The 14,398-nt window shown below is 41.0% G+C and overlaps 1 long non-coding RNA gene across 1 annotated transcript; it reads right to left on the reverse strand.

Annotated features, from left to right (window-relative positions):
* Positions 1-1,093: 1,093 nt before the first annotated feature.
* Positions 1,094-13,195, reverse strand: LOC129510437 (uncharacterized). Its single transcript, XR_008664593.1, has 5 exons — positions 13,114-13,195; positions 10,928-11,080; positions 9,286-9,347; positions 3,604-3,762; positions 1,094-2,082 (listed from the first exon to the last, which is right to left on the reverse strand). It is a non-coding gene; the product is annotated as an uncharacterized LOC129510437 (long non-coding RNA).
* Positions 13,196-14,398: the final 1,203 nt, after the last annotated feature.

A 14,398-nucleotide genomic window follows, 5' to 3' on the forward strand; every position in this document is an offset into this window, starting at 1 on the left:
TGAAAAAAAAGAATAAATAAGGTTTAGATATAAAACAAATGAGCAAAATATTGTGTTATTAGTCAACACCATTAGATTGGCATCATAATTTAGGAAATCCTTGCTGAAAGTGAAGTACTCACTTACTTCACCTACATGGAGTTCAGATACGTATACAATATGCGGGGTACACCTTTGGATATCATAGAGAGGCAGAAGGAGACTAGGTAAGGCACAGAGAATCTCAAAAGTAAACCATGATCTCAGGATATGATGCTGGAGAGGGACACAGCCACTCCGAGAAGTTCCCGTGCGCATTTTAGATGAATTTCTATATATGAAAGATTTCTTCTCCCTCTCCCCCTCCTCCTCCTGTTCCCCTCTTCTACGCCTTCTTTTAATTTTGATTGTTAAACTAGGAGTGGAGTTTCATAAGAAAACTATGTAATTATGACACATATACAATTCTTGCCAAATAAATTCGGTTTCATGCTCTCCTTTGCTCCTATAATCACATTTGCTTTTCTACCGCAATGTCAACAATTAGTCCCCACTTGACATGAATACCGTTTGATCCCTACTGAGCATTTGCCACATGCCAGGCTTTATGCTGAGTACTCCACATGCATTATCTCATTTTATCCTCACCAGAACCCTGAGAAGTACTTACTCTAATTACCAGTTTTGAAATTGGAGATTGAGTTTTTTCATTTGTAAAATAACCAGCTTGTGTAAGATAATCTCTAATTTTCCTTCCCACTCCAAAATGTTGTGATTTTTAATGCTTTATAATATGTTCATATTTATCACAAATGGAGCACCTACTACATTGCAGGCACTAAAGCTCAGCATTTTCATTTGGGCTATTTGGTAATGTGAGATGAAGATTACATATGTATACATAAAGAATTCAACATTTTGAGGATTCCGACTACCAGTTCAACTACATATATAAGCATTTCTGTTATGTTCATAGGTCAAGTTCTCAGCTACATAAAACAAATTTATACATGGCATGTGATTATTTGTCTTACTGTTTTTTGTTTTGGAAAAAATAATAAGCAACAATGACAAACAACTTTACAACAACAGTGAGTTTTCTTTTGCCATTTGGAGAAGAATAAATAGGATGAAATACATTTTTTTCTTTTGTAACAATTCTCTCAACCCTAAAGATTTTGAAAGATAAGACAAAGTGTCCATTCTAAGGAAAAGGAGATGCTTATGTGAGGCCAGTGGAACTCCTCAGTACTGCTCAAGAGAGCGGTAACCAATCTGTAGGGAAACCTTGTTGTCCCTGCTCACGGTCACCCTGGGCATCTTCAGCGAGAGCAGCCCATGTGAGAAGCAGCTTCCTACATAACCACTATTCAGTAATTATATTGTCAGAGTGATTTCTGTCTCCAGAGCAAATTATTCAAAATTTTACTTTGGTTTTGAAAAGCAATGTTCCTTGTGGTGAGCGGTCAGCAGAGCCATTTTAAAAGCCCAACTTTAGGGGCTCCTGGCTGCTGCAGTCAGTAGAGCATGGGACTCCTGATCTCTGGTTGTGAGTTTGAGACCCACGTTGTGTTACAGTGATTACTAAAATAAATAAATAATTAAATCTCAACTTCAGGGCTTCTACTGTAGTAGATTCTTACAGTGGAAAAAAAAATCCTAGGAAATTCATGAATTGATCCCTTTCTCATGCAGATTCTCTACATGTTAACATTTTACCCCATTTGCTTTATCATATTCTCTCTCTCCTCTCTTCACCTCTTCTGTGTGGGTATGTGTGCAAGTGTATGCACATGTGTAGGTGTGTGCATATGGTTGTGCACTATGTGTGTGCACATATGCATGTGTGTGCAGGTATATGTGTGCATAAACTTTGGCTGGAGTGTTTGAGAGTAAGTTGCAGACATCTTAACATCTCTAAATACTTTAGTGTGTATTTCGTTTAAAATTATTTTTTAGGGGTGCCTGGTGGCTCAGTTGGTTGAGCATTTGTCTTCAGCGCAGGTCATGATCCCAGGGTCCTGAGATGGAGCCTCATGTTGGGCTCCCTACTCAGCAGGGAGCCTTTTTCTCCCTCTCCTGCTCCCCCTGCTTGTGCTCTCTCTGTCAAATAAATAAATAAAATCTTTTAAAATACATTTTTTAAAGGCATTCTCTTATATAATCACAGTACTATGATCAAAATTAGGAAATTAACACTGATAGTTCTGTTATCTCATCTACAGATCTTATTTCAATTTTGCCAACGGTTGCCCTCATGTCCTTTACAGTTTGTTTTTTGTTTCATTTTGTTTTTAAGATTTGTTTTTTTATTTTAGGGAGAGAGAGAGCTGCAGGGAGAGGGAGAGAGAGAATCCTCAAGTAGACTCGCCCCTGAGCACGGAGCCCGACACGGGGCTTGAATCCCAGGACTCTGAGATCACAACCTGACCTAAAATCAAGGGTCAGTTGCTTAGCTGACTGAGCCAATCAGGCACCTCTGTAGTTTGTTTTCTTTTTAACACCCAGGTTGCATTTAGTATCACATCTCTTTAGTCTCCTTTAAACTAGAACAATCCCTCAGTCCTTTTTGTCTTTTATGATCTTGACATATTTTGAAGAGCACAAGACATTTATTTTATAGACTCTCCCTCAGTTTGGGTTTCCTTAGATTTAGCTAAGCATTCTCGGCAGGAATTACCTCTGATGTGATGTTGTCACCATCTCACTACATCCTAGAGAAGGTATTTGGTATCTTTTTGTCCTATTACTGGTGGTATTAACTTCGATCACTTGGAGAGTGATACTGTCAGATTTCTCCACTGTGGTTACTCTCTTTCCCATTCAAAATAATATCTTTTTGAGAGATATTTTGAGACTATGTAAACAGCTTACTCCCCCTCAAATTCTCACCCACTAGTTTTAGCATCTGTTGATGTTTCCTGCCTAAATCAGTTATTACGATGGTTACCAAATGGTTCTTTTCCTAATTCCATTATTCCTTCTATGTGGATTAGTTAGCATTTTACTGTAAAGTAGAATCTATTTATATATTTATTCACCTATTTTTATCGGTATGGATAGTTTATTATCCATTCCTATTTCATTATTTATTCTGATGCTCAAATTGTCCCAAATGTGACCAGTGAGAGTGCCTTCTGGTAACTCCTTTTGATGTATCCACTGAGCATTTCTTTACCTGTGGCACAGCAAGATTCTAGGCTTATCTTGTGCTTTCCGGGTTCCAGCCCTGAAATCAACATGGCTGTGTTTTGAGGTAGCTACTACCATGGTACCTATTTTATAGGTAAGAAACAAATGCTCAACAAGTTGGATATGTGGTTACAGGAATCAGAAGTAAAAGAAGTCAATTCCATAACATTTTGCCACCTGACAACCTGCAAGGGACCTGCCATTAAAATAACAACTGTTTGGGGAGGCAGCTTTAAGTTCCAATTGAGATTAGGGACCACTGCTCACATCTACCCTGGAGGGCCAACTAGTATAAGAACTCTCCTTGCCAAGCGCATCCTTGACAAAGCAACAGAGGAAAGAGAGAAGATGGCATTGGCAGACCATATGGCATCGGCTAGAAAACCAAACAAGACGCCATTTTCCTTTGGTGCTTAATTGCCAAGCACTCACCAAAAAACGGATTGAACTTAATTTTAAGAGTCTTCGATTTTGAAGTTTATCAGAAACATATTCTCTGGAGTTTTCTTTTAACAAAAATTCATTTTCATTGGTGAATGGGATACATCCTTACTGGATTTGCACTATGACTGACCATACATTGTGGATTGTCTGTGGAAAAGATAATGTAATGAATTACATCATAATGTATTAAGACAATTAAGAAAAAAGAAACCTCTTATCCAAGAATCCCAACATTTTAACACCTTAATTAAGCATTAATTTATACACCAGGAATTACAGCCATAGAAGTGTACAACTCAAAAAATTAATTAATAAAGTATACGACTCAATGGTTTTCAGAGTGTTTACAGAGTTGTGCAACAATGTTCACAATTTTAGAACATTTTCATGGCCCTAAAAGGAGACCAAGTACCCTAGCATTCCTCTCCCTTTCTTCCAGGCCAGTGTAGGCAACCACTAAATGTGTTTCTGTCTTATGGATTTGCTTATTCTAGACATTTCTTATAAACTGATTTACACAATATGCAGTTTTATGACTAGGCTCTTAGACTTATTCTGTTTTCCAGGTTTATCCATGATATAGCAAAATGTCCCAACACCATAACTTTTATATGCTATCATTGTGTCTCTCATCGCAAATAGTGTAGAGTGTACTTATTTTCATTCTCCTTTCATCACATAAAAATATCAAGCCTATTTTTTTATTTCCATGTCGTTTTCTTTTTTATAACTTTCAATGGCTAGCTCAGTATCAAATCTCATGACATCCCCCTGCTGTGGAAATTTCCAGGTCTGATGTTTCAGACAATCCCATCAGATTCTACAATCCCTTACTCATACTATCATTAAAGACAAATCTGTTTGCCAAATCTGAGCCAAAGGCTAGTGTATAACAATGATCATTTTAATACTCAGTTGTTCCCTCTGCAGCTAAATGAAGGTTTTATCCTAGGGAAACTTGTGACACCATCAAGGGCTGACTAGCCACAGCAGTGACATCCTCTTCCGGGCTTCTCCCCACCAGACATGGAAGTCACTGCCATTGTTCCTCAACTAAGGGCCATTGTGACAAAATGCAAAATATAAACTTTCCAGAACATCTTCATTATAACATTAACACTTCTTTCTCATGCCTGTTTATAAAATGGACTTTTGGGGGGGGGGCTTTTTACTTTTTAAAAGGGAAATTTTCAAATCAGAGAGACTACTATAATGCAGTCTCCTTTCCTAGCTTCAATAATGATCAAACCATCGCTAATCTTCTTTTATCTGTACCTTCACCTCCACTCTCTACCTCCAGTGACAAAAACTTCTCACTAAAAATACTTTAAGATATTTACTTGGGTTGCCTTTGTCCTATCCACCCATAAATAGGATTATTTTAACTTTATTTTCAATAGATATTTTGGGAGAATTACTATGTGTCCAGCACTGGGTCCTGGGGGTACAAAGATGAATAGGGCATTGTTTGGGCAGTTTACAGACCAGGAAGCAAAAACACAAACATCCCATTTGATTATAACATGAGGTTGGGGGCTGGACAAAGTTGGTTCCTGACACAGCTTCACGCGGGCAGTGGTAGGATTTGTAAGCAAAATCAATAATAGTAATCACATGCTGGAGTGAGAGTAAAGTTTGCAATAACGTTGCTAGTATGGAAGATCTCACATGATATTATTTTAAAGATTCACCTTTATGATGAGGTTGGGGCTGGCTAAAATGTGAAAGCGGGCCACTTCTCTGACTGAACCTGTGAGCAGATGTGTTGGCAAAATTCACAACCTAGAAAACCTAGAGCACTGAAAGTCAGTGTGATTCCCCTTCTCTCTCCGCATTGCTACAAATCTCCTGAGGCAAAAAGACATGGGTCCCACAATCATCTGGGCTGGGGATAGAGAAAGGGTAGGTAAAAGAAAACAGAAGTGAGCATCTCCACAAATTAACAGCCTCACAGGTACAAGCCAAAGCTAAAATGTATACAACACAAAAATGCCTGTACAGCCAGCCATAAATGGGAAGAAAGTCATTTGTCTATAGAAGACTGTGTCTATGGGAAGGTTCACACAGGCCACCCAGTCTAGGGCAGCTGACACCTCTCAAAGTACAGGGGACAGCTTGTTGGAGTAGTGAGTTTCTAATGTCAGAGCCAGATCACCATTTCCTTGACAAACTGTACCAACAGTAAGTGATCTTGATCTTCCTATATCCATCCCTCATAACACCCCAAGATACACTCATACAAACAAGTTGTTCTGGAAGCCAGAGCTGTGATTGGCCTGTAGGAACTAGAAAACATGCCCATTTGCTTGCTATGAGTTTTGAAGAATGGGGAAAAGGTAGGCAGGTGGAGAAAAAGGTCTGTTGGAATAAGGGTGTGGATATAAATAAAAGCACTGAGGCATGAAACAGCATGGCCCTGTCACAGTGCATCAGTGAGAGTCAAGTGCAGGCCAAGAAGCATGAAGAGGGGATCCCTGGGTGGCGCAGCGGTTTGGCGCTTGCCTTTGGCCCGGGGCGCGATCCTGGAGACCCGGGATCGAATCCCACGTCGGGCTCCCGGTGCATGGAGCCTGCTTCTCCCTCTGCCTGTGTCTCTGCCTCTCTCTCTCTCACTGTGTGACTATCATAAATAAATAAAAAAAAAAAAAAAGAAGCATGAAGAGAAGGAGGCAGGTGCAAAATGTGGGGCTGGATGCCAGAGCTCTTCCTTCACCCTGTGAGGGGACATGGACTTGATCAAAGGATTAGAAGCAGAGGAGTTTGCACGATCAGATTCATATTAAAAGATCCCTGTAAATAATAAACTGGAGCAGAAGATGCAGGTGGAAACATGTTGCAAAGTGAAGGGTAGGAGAAGGCAGCCCTCAACCAGTTCAGAAATCTAAAAGAGTTGTTATGAATTAAATTGGGACATCCTCAAATTTCTTATATTGCAGTCTCGATCCCCAGGACCTCAATATATAACTGTATATGGAGATAGATCTTTAAAGCAGTAATTAAGTTAAAATGAGATCATTAGGTTGGGCCCTAATCCAATATACCTAGTATGCCTCCTTATAAGCAGAGAGGATTAGGACACACATTAGGATCTTGTGAAAGATACCCAGAGAAGACAGCCAAGCCAAGGGGAGAGGCCTCAGAGAGAAACCAACCCTGATGATACCTTGACCTCAGACTTCTAGACTCCAGAACTGTGAGAAATACATTTCTGATGTTTGAGCTCCCCAAAGGCTGTGGTACTTTGTAATGGCAGCTCTAGGGGAGTAATGTGGGGGAGTAACAGCATGTGGAGGAGGGTCAGGAAAACCAATAAGACTTGTCGGTTGCAAGTGGGGACAGAGGAAGGAGAAGGTTCCAGGAGGCCTCCCAGATGTTTCATTTGATGAGGCTACTGATGGTGATAGCATTAACCCTCCTGGATAGGAATCCAGGAGAAGGAGCAATTTGGGATGAGTTACATTAGATCCTGTGGGTGGGACAACCGAGTAATGGACAGCCAAAAACTGGATATTGAATCTGAAGCATTTCACAAACACTGGGACAACTGATTCTTTTCCCATTTCTGGGACTGTTTTTGCTGTGTGCTCTTTCCTCGACCAGAAAAAAAGACAAGATATACTAATACTTTCCCTGTATACCTCACAGAGTTGCTAAAGAACCAGATAAAAGTAATCAGTATATACAAACACCCTTTGAAAATGGTATAAAAGTAGTTTCTTAAAGAAAAAGGTATAATTATATCTACCTTCTCCAGGATACTAAAGGATTATTTCAAAATGAGTCCAAATTCATTGAGGTTCTTCAGAGCAATCTGCCTCAAAATGATGAACTGTTTTCTGGGCATGAACCATTTACCAAATCCTGGATCTGGCTGTAAACTGTCCAGATCCCTTTGGTTTGTTATGCTTTCTTTTGTCACTAAGGCTATAACCACAAGGTGGCAATTTGCCATTTCCAGAAACTTAACCATCCTGGCTTATAATGCTTAGCGTGGTAAGGGCTGACTTATAACAATTACCTGCATTTCTGTAAGATTTCTTAACAATAGGAATATTATAAACAGAGATAAGTTGTTTCATTTGAAACAGTGAGTTAAAAAAAATTAGAGATGTAATGAGCTTCACCTGCCTGTAGATAACTGTTGCTTTGTTAAAACCATGGGCTGGTTTAGCATTGATATTATGTGTTATTGTCATAAAAGCATAGGTTGTAATAATCATAGTCAAAGCAACTCATGGTGTGTAAAAATTTATAAACTGTGACCTGAAGTCGAATTTTTTTTCTAGATTTTATTTATTTATTTGACAGAGAGAGAGCACAGGCAGGGGGAGTGGCAGGCAGAGAGAGAGGGAGAAGCAGGCTCTCCTTGGAGCAGGGAGCCCAGTGAGGGAGCCTGATGAGGGATTCAATTCTAGTGAGTTAGGGACAAATGGGCTAGCCAGCACTAGGTAGGGGGCCGCAGAAGCAGGCTCACAAAAATCCCAAAAATGCTGAGGTGTAAGGAAACCAGAGATAAGGGAACAAGCCAGACTAGCCCACCCTAGGTATGGGCGGGGAGGGTATCTTTTTTTATGACAGTCATCTGTGACCAACAAAGAATAACCAGACCCCAAGAAGCAGTAAGCCATTAAAGATGTTATCACTAGTCCTTACTCAATGGTGATATCAAAAGATAATGCTAAAAGGATTTAGGTTCCCTGATTAGCTTTCAGTAAAAGGTGTGGGTTGAGAGGGTGTCTTGTAACAGCTACTCGTGACCAACAGAGGATAATCAGACCCCAAGAAGAAGTAAGCCATTAAAGATGTTTTCAATAGTCCTTACGCAATGGTGATGTCAATAGGTAATGTTAAAAGGATTTAGGCTCCCTGATTACGCTCTCAATAAAAGACCAATGTTATAAGCCCTCATTGGCAACCCTGTCGGGACCCCTCTCACTTCTGAAAACTTTCTCTATATCTTTGCTTAATAAACTTCTATCAGTTTACTCACTCTCCGTAGTTCGTGAGATTCATTCTTCGCCTCCATGAGACAAGAACCTAACTCTCCCACATCACCAGGATCCTGGGATCATGACCTGAGTGGAAGGCAGATGCTTAACCGCCTGGGCCACCCTAGATGTTCTCAAATTACTTTTTTTAAAAATTTTATTTATTTATTAATACAGAGAGAGAGAGAGAATGAGAGAGGCAGAGGCAAGGCAGAGGGAGAAGCAGGCTCCATGCACTGGGAGCCCGACGTGGGACTCAATCCCGGGTCTCCAGGATCACACCCCAGGCTGCAGGCGGCGCCAAACCGCTGCGCCACAGGGGCTGCCCTCAAATTACTTTTGAAAACTGAAATGGTATAACTATTTTCACCACCAGGGGGAAGCAATCCGCTGGCAGTAAGGACAAAGGGCACTGTGTGTGTGTGTGTGTGTGTGTGTGTGTGTGTGTGTGTGTGTGTGTGATTGTGAGGGGGACAAAGGATGTTAAGTGGGTCTTCCAATTCAGATTCATTCTATGATTCTAATAGGCTACATTTCAATTTCAAGTTCCAATCAAGTTCCCTTTTTATATTTTACATATACCACTGCTAACTAAGTAGAATGGGAGTCATTCTTCTGGGGCAGGGAAGTTGTCAGGTCATAGAGGACAGAAACTTAGAACTTTAGAGGTCTTGCATCTTACCAGTACTCTGTAAAGTTGTAGCCATAAAAGTATGCCTCATTAGTCTTCTGAGGGAACAGAGCCTAAAAATAAAGATATTTGGTTAACTGATAACTTATCAAGTATAAAAAAGTAGACAGGGCAACTGTGACAAGTCACTGGGTCAATTTTTTATCCATAAAAATGTACTCTTTAAACGTTATTATCATCGTAATTATACATGCCGAGGAAATTTGGAATACCCAAAATCATGGGAAAGAAGGTGAAAATTAAATCATTATCAATTTTTTGTTTACTTAAATGGTTAGTTTCCTAAGATACTGTATTTTATTAAGTCGGTATCTTAAGTCTTTTCTGGAATAAAGAAAACAGGATAGATAGATAGATAGATAGATAGATAGATAGATAGATAGATAGATAGACTCAAGGAACCATCCCACTAGTTTCTGAACCTGGATGATGGTCAAAATTACCTGGTGAACTTTTAAAAACTAAACCAGAATCTATTGTGGGGGAGGGAAGAGAGAAAGGAAGGTAGGTTCCTGAGTGAGTGTGAGTGTGTGTGTGTGTGTGTGTGTGTGTCCCTTGAGTTCCCCAGCTGATAGCTGAGAGCTGGCATTTGGGAATTGCTGATATACTTGAGTTTGTGGGTGGTTCCACAGAAAATATACAGTGCCTGAATGGCTAAGGACTTAAATTTAATTAATCCAAATTGTGGAGACTGAACTGGAATTAAACTTTAAAAAAAAAATCTTTGAAATATGAAAACTCTGGAAGGCATACATCTGACATATTGACAACTCTAGTAAAACATTTTTTAAAAGTCATTGATATTTTATTAGAAAAAGGACTTTATTTGAAATTTCAACGACTGAGAACAGTTTGTCTCTGGAAAGTATATAGAGATGGTCCAAATGTTGAACAAGGGCATGGTGAAAAAACAAATCAAGCACCCTACATACAGCATTCCTCAGGAGTATCACTCATGTTACATGGGAAGATTATTCTCCAAGATCAAGGTTGGGGATTTTTTTTTTTTTTGAAGATTTTTTTTTTTAAGTTATCTCCATCTCCAACATGGGACTTGAACTTACAACCCTGAGATCAAGAGTAGCATGCTCTACCGACTGAGCCAGCCAGGCCCCTCAATACAGGGAATTATTGGAGGAAAATCCTAGACCTAACCAAGATGATTATGAGATGACAATCAGCCTTTTCTACTCTTAGCTTACAGGTGTAAAAGGATGCAAGGACCTTCTTTAAAAGGCATGTGGCCGGGACACCTGGGTGGCTCAGTGGTTGAGTGTCTGCCTTTGTCTCAGGGCGTGATCCTGGAGTCCTGGGATGAGTCCCACATTGGGCTCCCCACAGGGAGCCAGCTTCTCCCTCTGCCTATGTCTCTGCCTCTCTCTGTGGGTGTCTCTTATGAATAAATAAATATTTTTTTAAAAAGTCATGTGGCACCAGTTTGAGCATAGATACATTGAGACCTGGCTCTTATAAACTAGACCCCTTGCTAGGCAGGCTGGATGACTGGGGAGGTATAGAAAAGTCAGTGGCTTCGGGTGAGACTTTAGCCAAAAAAAGGGTGATTAGAGCCAGGGATAAATGGGGAACAGAAAGCTCAATGGGCAAAACTAGAAAATAAAGATAAAAAAATCACCATCGGATCCAGACACCACAGAGCCATTGAGGTTTTGGGAGATGTTCAACAGCAGTCGTGATGATTGTCACCAGTTTAGGATATGGCTGGGAGCAGACAGGCTAGAACTCCAAATTTGTTTTCCCAGAGAAAGAATTAGCTGGCTTGAAAGACCTGAATCAGGTATGAAAGGGAGAGGATTTTATGATACATTAGCAGCCAACACAGCATTCATGCCAGGAGCTGCTGAGAGCAAAGTCCGATCCTGCATTGTTTGTGTTGGGTTTTGATCTGCCCCACCCGCTATCAGTTCATTGAGCTGGGACCACAGTCTCAGAAACAGCTCCCTGAAGAACAGAAATAAGACAGTGTGTCTTAAGCAAGGCTGCTCTTCAGTGGGGCCCATGGACCTGCATCATCTGCATCACCGGAGAGTTTGTTAGAAATGCAGAATCTCAGATCTCACCCCAGAACCACTGAATCAGAAACCACATTTTTTACAGGACCCCAAGGCAATTCTATGTACTTGAGTTTAGGTTTTCTGGTAGTGGTCAGTGAACAGACTCAAGAATGAGCAAAGAGGGATGCCTGGGTGGCTCAGTGGTTGAGCTTCTGCCTTCAGCTCAAGGTGTGATCCCAGGGTCCTGGGAACGAGTTCCACTTTGGGCCCCCTGCTTCTCCCTCTGCCTGTGTCTCTGTCTCTTTCTGTGTGTCTCTCACAAATAAATAAAATCTTTAAAAAAAAAAAAAAAAGGAATGACCAAAGCAGAATTGTTAGAAGAACCTTCAACCTAAGGGTTCACATGCAAGTGAAGAATTACCTGAATCTATAGACTGATATGATCAGTATACTCCCTAGGTGTAAGAAGAGAATCCACCTCTTTTTTTTCTTTTTTAAGATTATTTATTTTTGAGAAAGAGAGACAGAGTAAAAGCAGGAGCAGAGGGAGAGGAAGAAGCAGACTCCCTGATGAGCAGGGAGCCCACCAGGGAACTCATGACCTGAGCCAAAGGCAAATGCTTAACCATCTGAGCCACCCAGGAGCCCAAGAGTATCTATCACGATCAGGGTCTGAATCCCAACTCTCTGATGGTTTGAAAACACATATTTTGATTTTGTTGCTCTGTACAGCCTATTTTTGAATCATTTATCAGTTCTTATCAAATGCGTAGGCAAAGTCCAGTTGTCATAGATGGAATATTTAGAAGAGAAATGACTTGCACAAGGTCTGATAAATCACTGGGTCCTAGAATAGAAAGCCAGGGCTTTCAGAGTGAGGAGTGCCCTGGGAGCCACTTCTCTGAACATCCTCAGTGACTGGAACCATCTCCTTGCCCACGCTGAAACAGAGTTGCATCTAGAGAGGCACGCCCGATGCCTGGAGCATAGGCTTAGGAGAGGGAATGATGTGCATTTAGACCTTAGGTGTGCCACTTCCTCGAGGCAGCCTTGATAGATTCCCACATTCTCTGCATTCTGGGACATAAGAAGGCCAACCCTGCAAAGACACTAAGGGAATCTCTTGCCCTGCCTCTCAAAAGGGAATGACTCAAAAAATAGATTTATTTCATCCTATCAATTCTACCAATGAATAAACGTATAACTAAGTTTCTCTATCTGGAGATCTCAGTTTAAGAGAGCACAGAGCACACGGAGCTCTAGGAAATTCTTGACTGCATCAGTGGAGAGCACTCTTAGCTGCTCCACATGTTCGTCCACCTACTTCACATATTCATCCTCCCTGAATGTAATCCGTAGATTCAGCTGGCCTCCGTTTTGCACAGACTGTATTCTACTGGGATTGTTGGGCATTGGTTTTCTAACTCTAGAAGCAGATTCTGTGGAACTCAGAAATATACATTTTCCATAGTTCTTAAATTTCAGACTCACCTAGATATTTTTTTCATGCAAACATTTAACTCACCATCCCAGAGATTCTGATTCAGAGACTCTAGGGTAAGATTTGGAAATCTGCATTTTTGGGGTGCCTGGGTGGTTTAGTCAGTTAAGCACCCACCCTCAGCTCAGGCCATGATCTCAAGGTCCTGGGATCGAGCCCTAGGTTGGGCTCCCTGCTCAGCAGAGAGCCTGCTTCTCCTTCTCACTCACCCTTTGTACTCTCCCTTTCTCTCAAATATATATATAAAATCTTAAAAAAAAAAAAAAAAACTCTGCATTTTTAAAAAGTAGCTCAGGTGAGACTTACCCACAAGAGCCACAACCACACTTGACTAAATGTGGGTCTGCTTGTTCAGGATCGCTTCCTGCTTACACAGGTCACCTCCCAGGGAGTGAAGAGAAATGAATTAGAACAGCCAGAGAGATGCTGGCTTTACAAGTGCTTCTGTTGCACAAGTGATGCCAATGAAATCCAGCTGACCTGGATGACACAACTTGGAGAAAATTGCCTGGTGAACCTCAGCCAAGGAAAATGCTTCCCTGGCACAGGTGCCTTGAGCTTAAGTCCGTGCCACCAGAAGAGAGAACAATGACTCACAAGACCATCCCTATTGAATAGGGAAAGGATGGGACTCCAGTAGGGAAAGAATAGAGACCCCAACTAAGCTCTGAGGGTATTTCAGGTATGCAGGCACTGAAACAGAAGAAAACAAACAAACAAAAAGATTGGGAAGAAAAATCAGAGTGCTCTGTCCCAATCGCTAGGGTTAAAATGTTTTTCTAATAATTACATCCTGACCACAGAAAATGACCACACTTCAAAGGAGAAGTTAATCATTAAAGATGTTTCCATAAATCCTTCCTCAACAAAAGACATCCTGAGAGTTGTAAGGCCACAAGTTTCCTGGTCAATTCCAAATGAAAGACTGCCAGGGAAAAGCCTTCACTGGTAACTGTTGAGAGCTTTTTCTGTATCCTTGCTTAATAAAACTCTATTGTGAGACAAGAACCTCACTCTCCCACTTCGATAGGGAAATGGTAAATTTGAGAAAAGCACTTCCTTTAAGATAAATACCTATACGAGCGCAAATTCCTAACAAGGTAAGGGCAAGCCTAAAATGTTCTCCAGGAATTCTGAATATATCTGTAAACTGTCAAATAAAACACTGGTAGAAGCAGTGAATTGTGTGATTATGCAATTGATACTGTGATCTGGTGTAAGGGTATCACAAAGGTGTCAGAATTATAGGGTGAAGGGGAATACAGGCAAGATCATGTGGTCCTTAGTGATTCAGCCGGAATGCCTCTCAGTTACTATGGAAGGGGTGGGTCACCCGCTGGCGTCACACCTCCCATAGCCATGTGTGTGCACACATGATTGCCGTGTAATAGGAAATGTGATCCCCAGCACATCCAGGGCATCAATGATGGGCACTCTGATGATGGGAATACACTCAATACTCTGCAGCAAGCTTTCACCTCTTTGAAAACATGGGGAGCACATAATAATTGTTACCTTTTGTCGTGCCCCTTTAATGTACAAAATTCTACTTCAAGAGTTGTGTCTGGGGATCCCTGGGTGGCGCAGCGGT

Source organism: Nyctereutes procyonoides, unplaced genomic scaffold, assembly GCF_905146905.1.
Source record: "Nyctereutes procyonoides isolate TBG_1078 unplaced genomic scaffold, NYPRO_anot_genome, whole genome shotgun sequence".
NCBI lineage: Eukaryota > Metazoa > Chordata > Mammalia > Carnivora > Canidae > Nyctereutes > Nyctereutes procyonoides.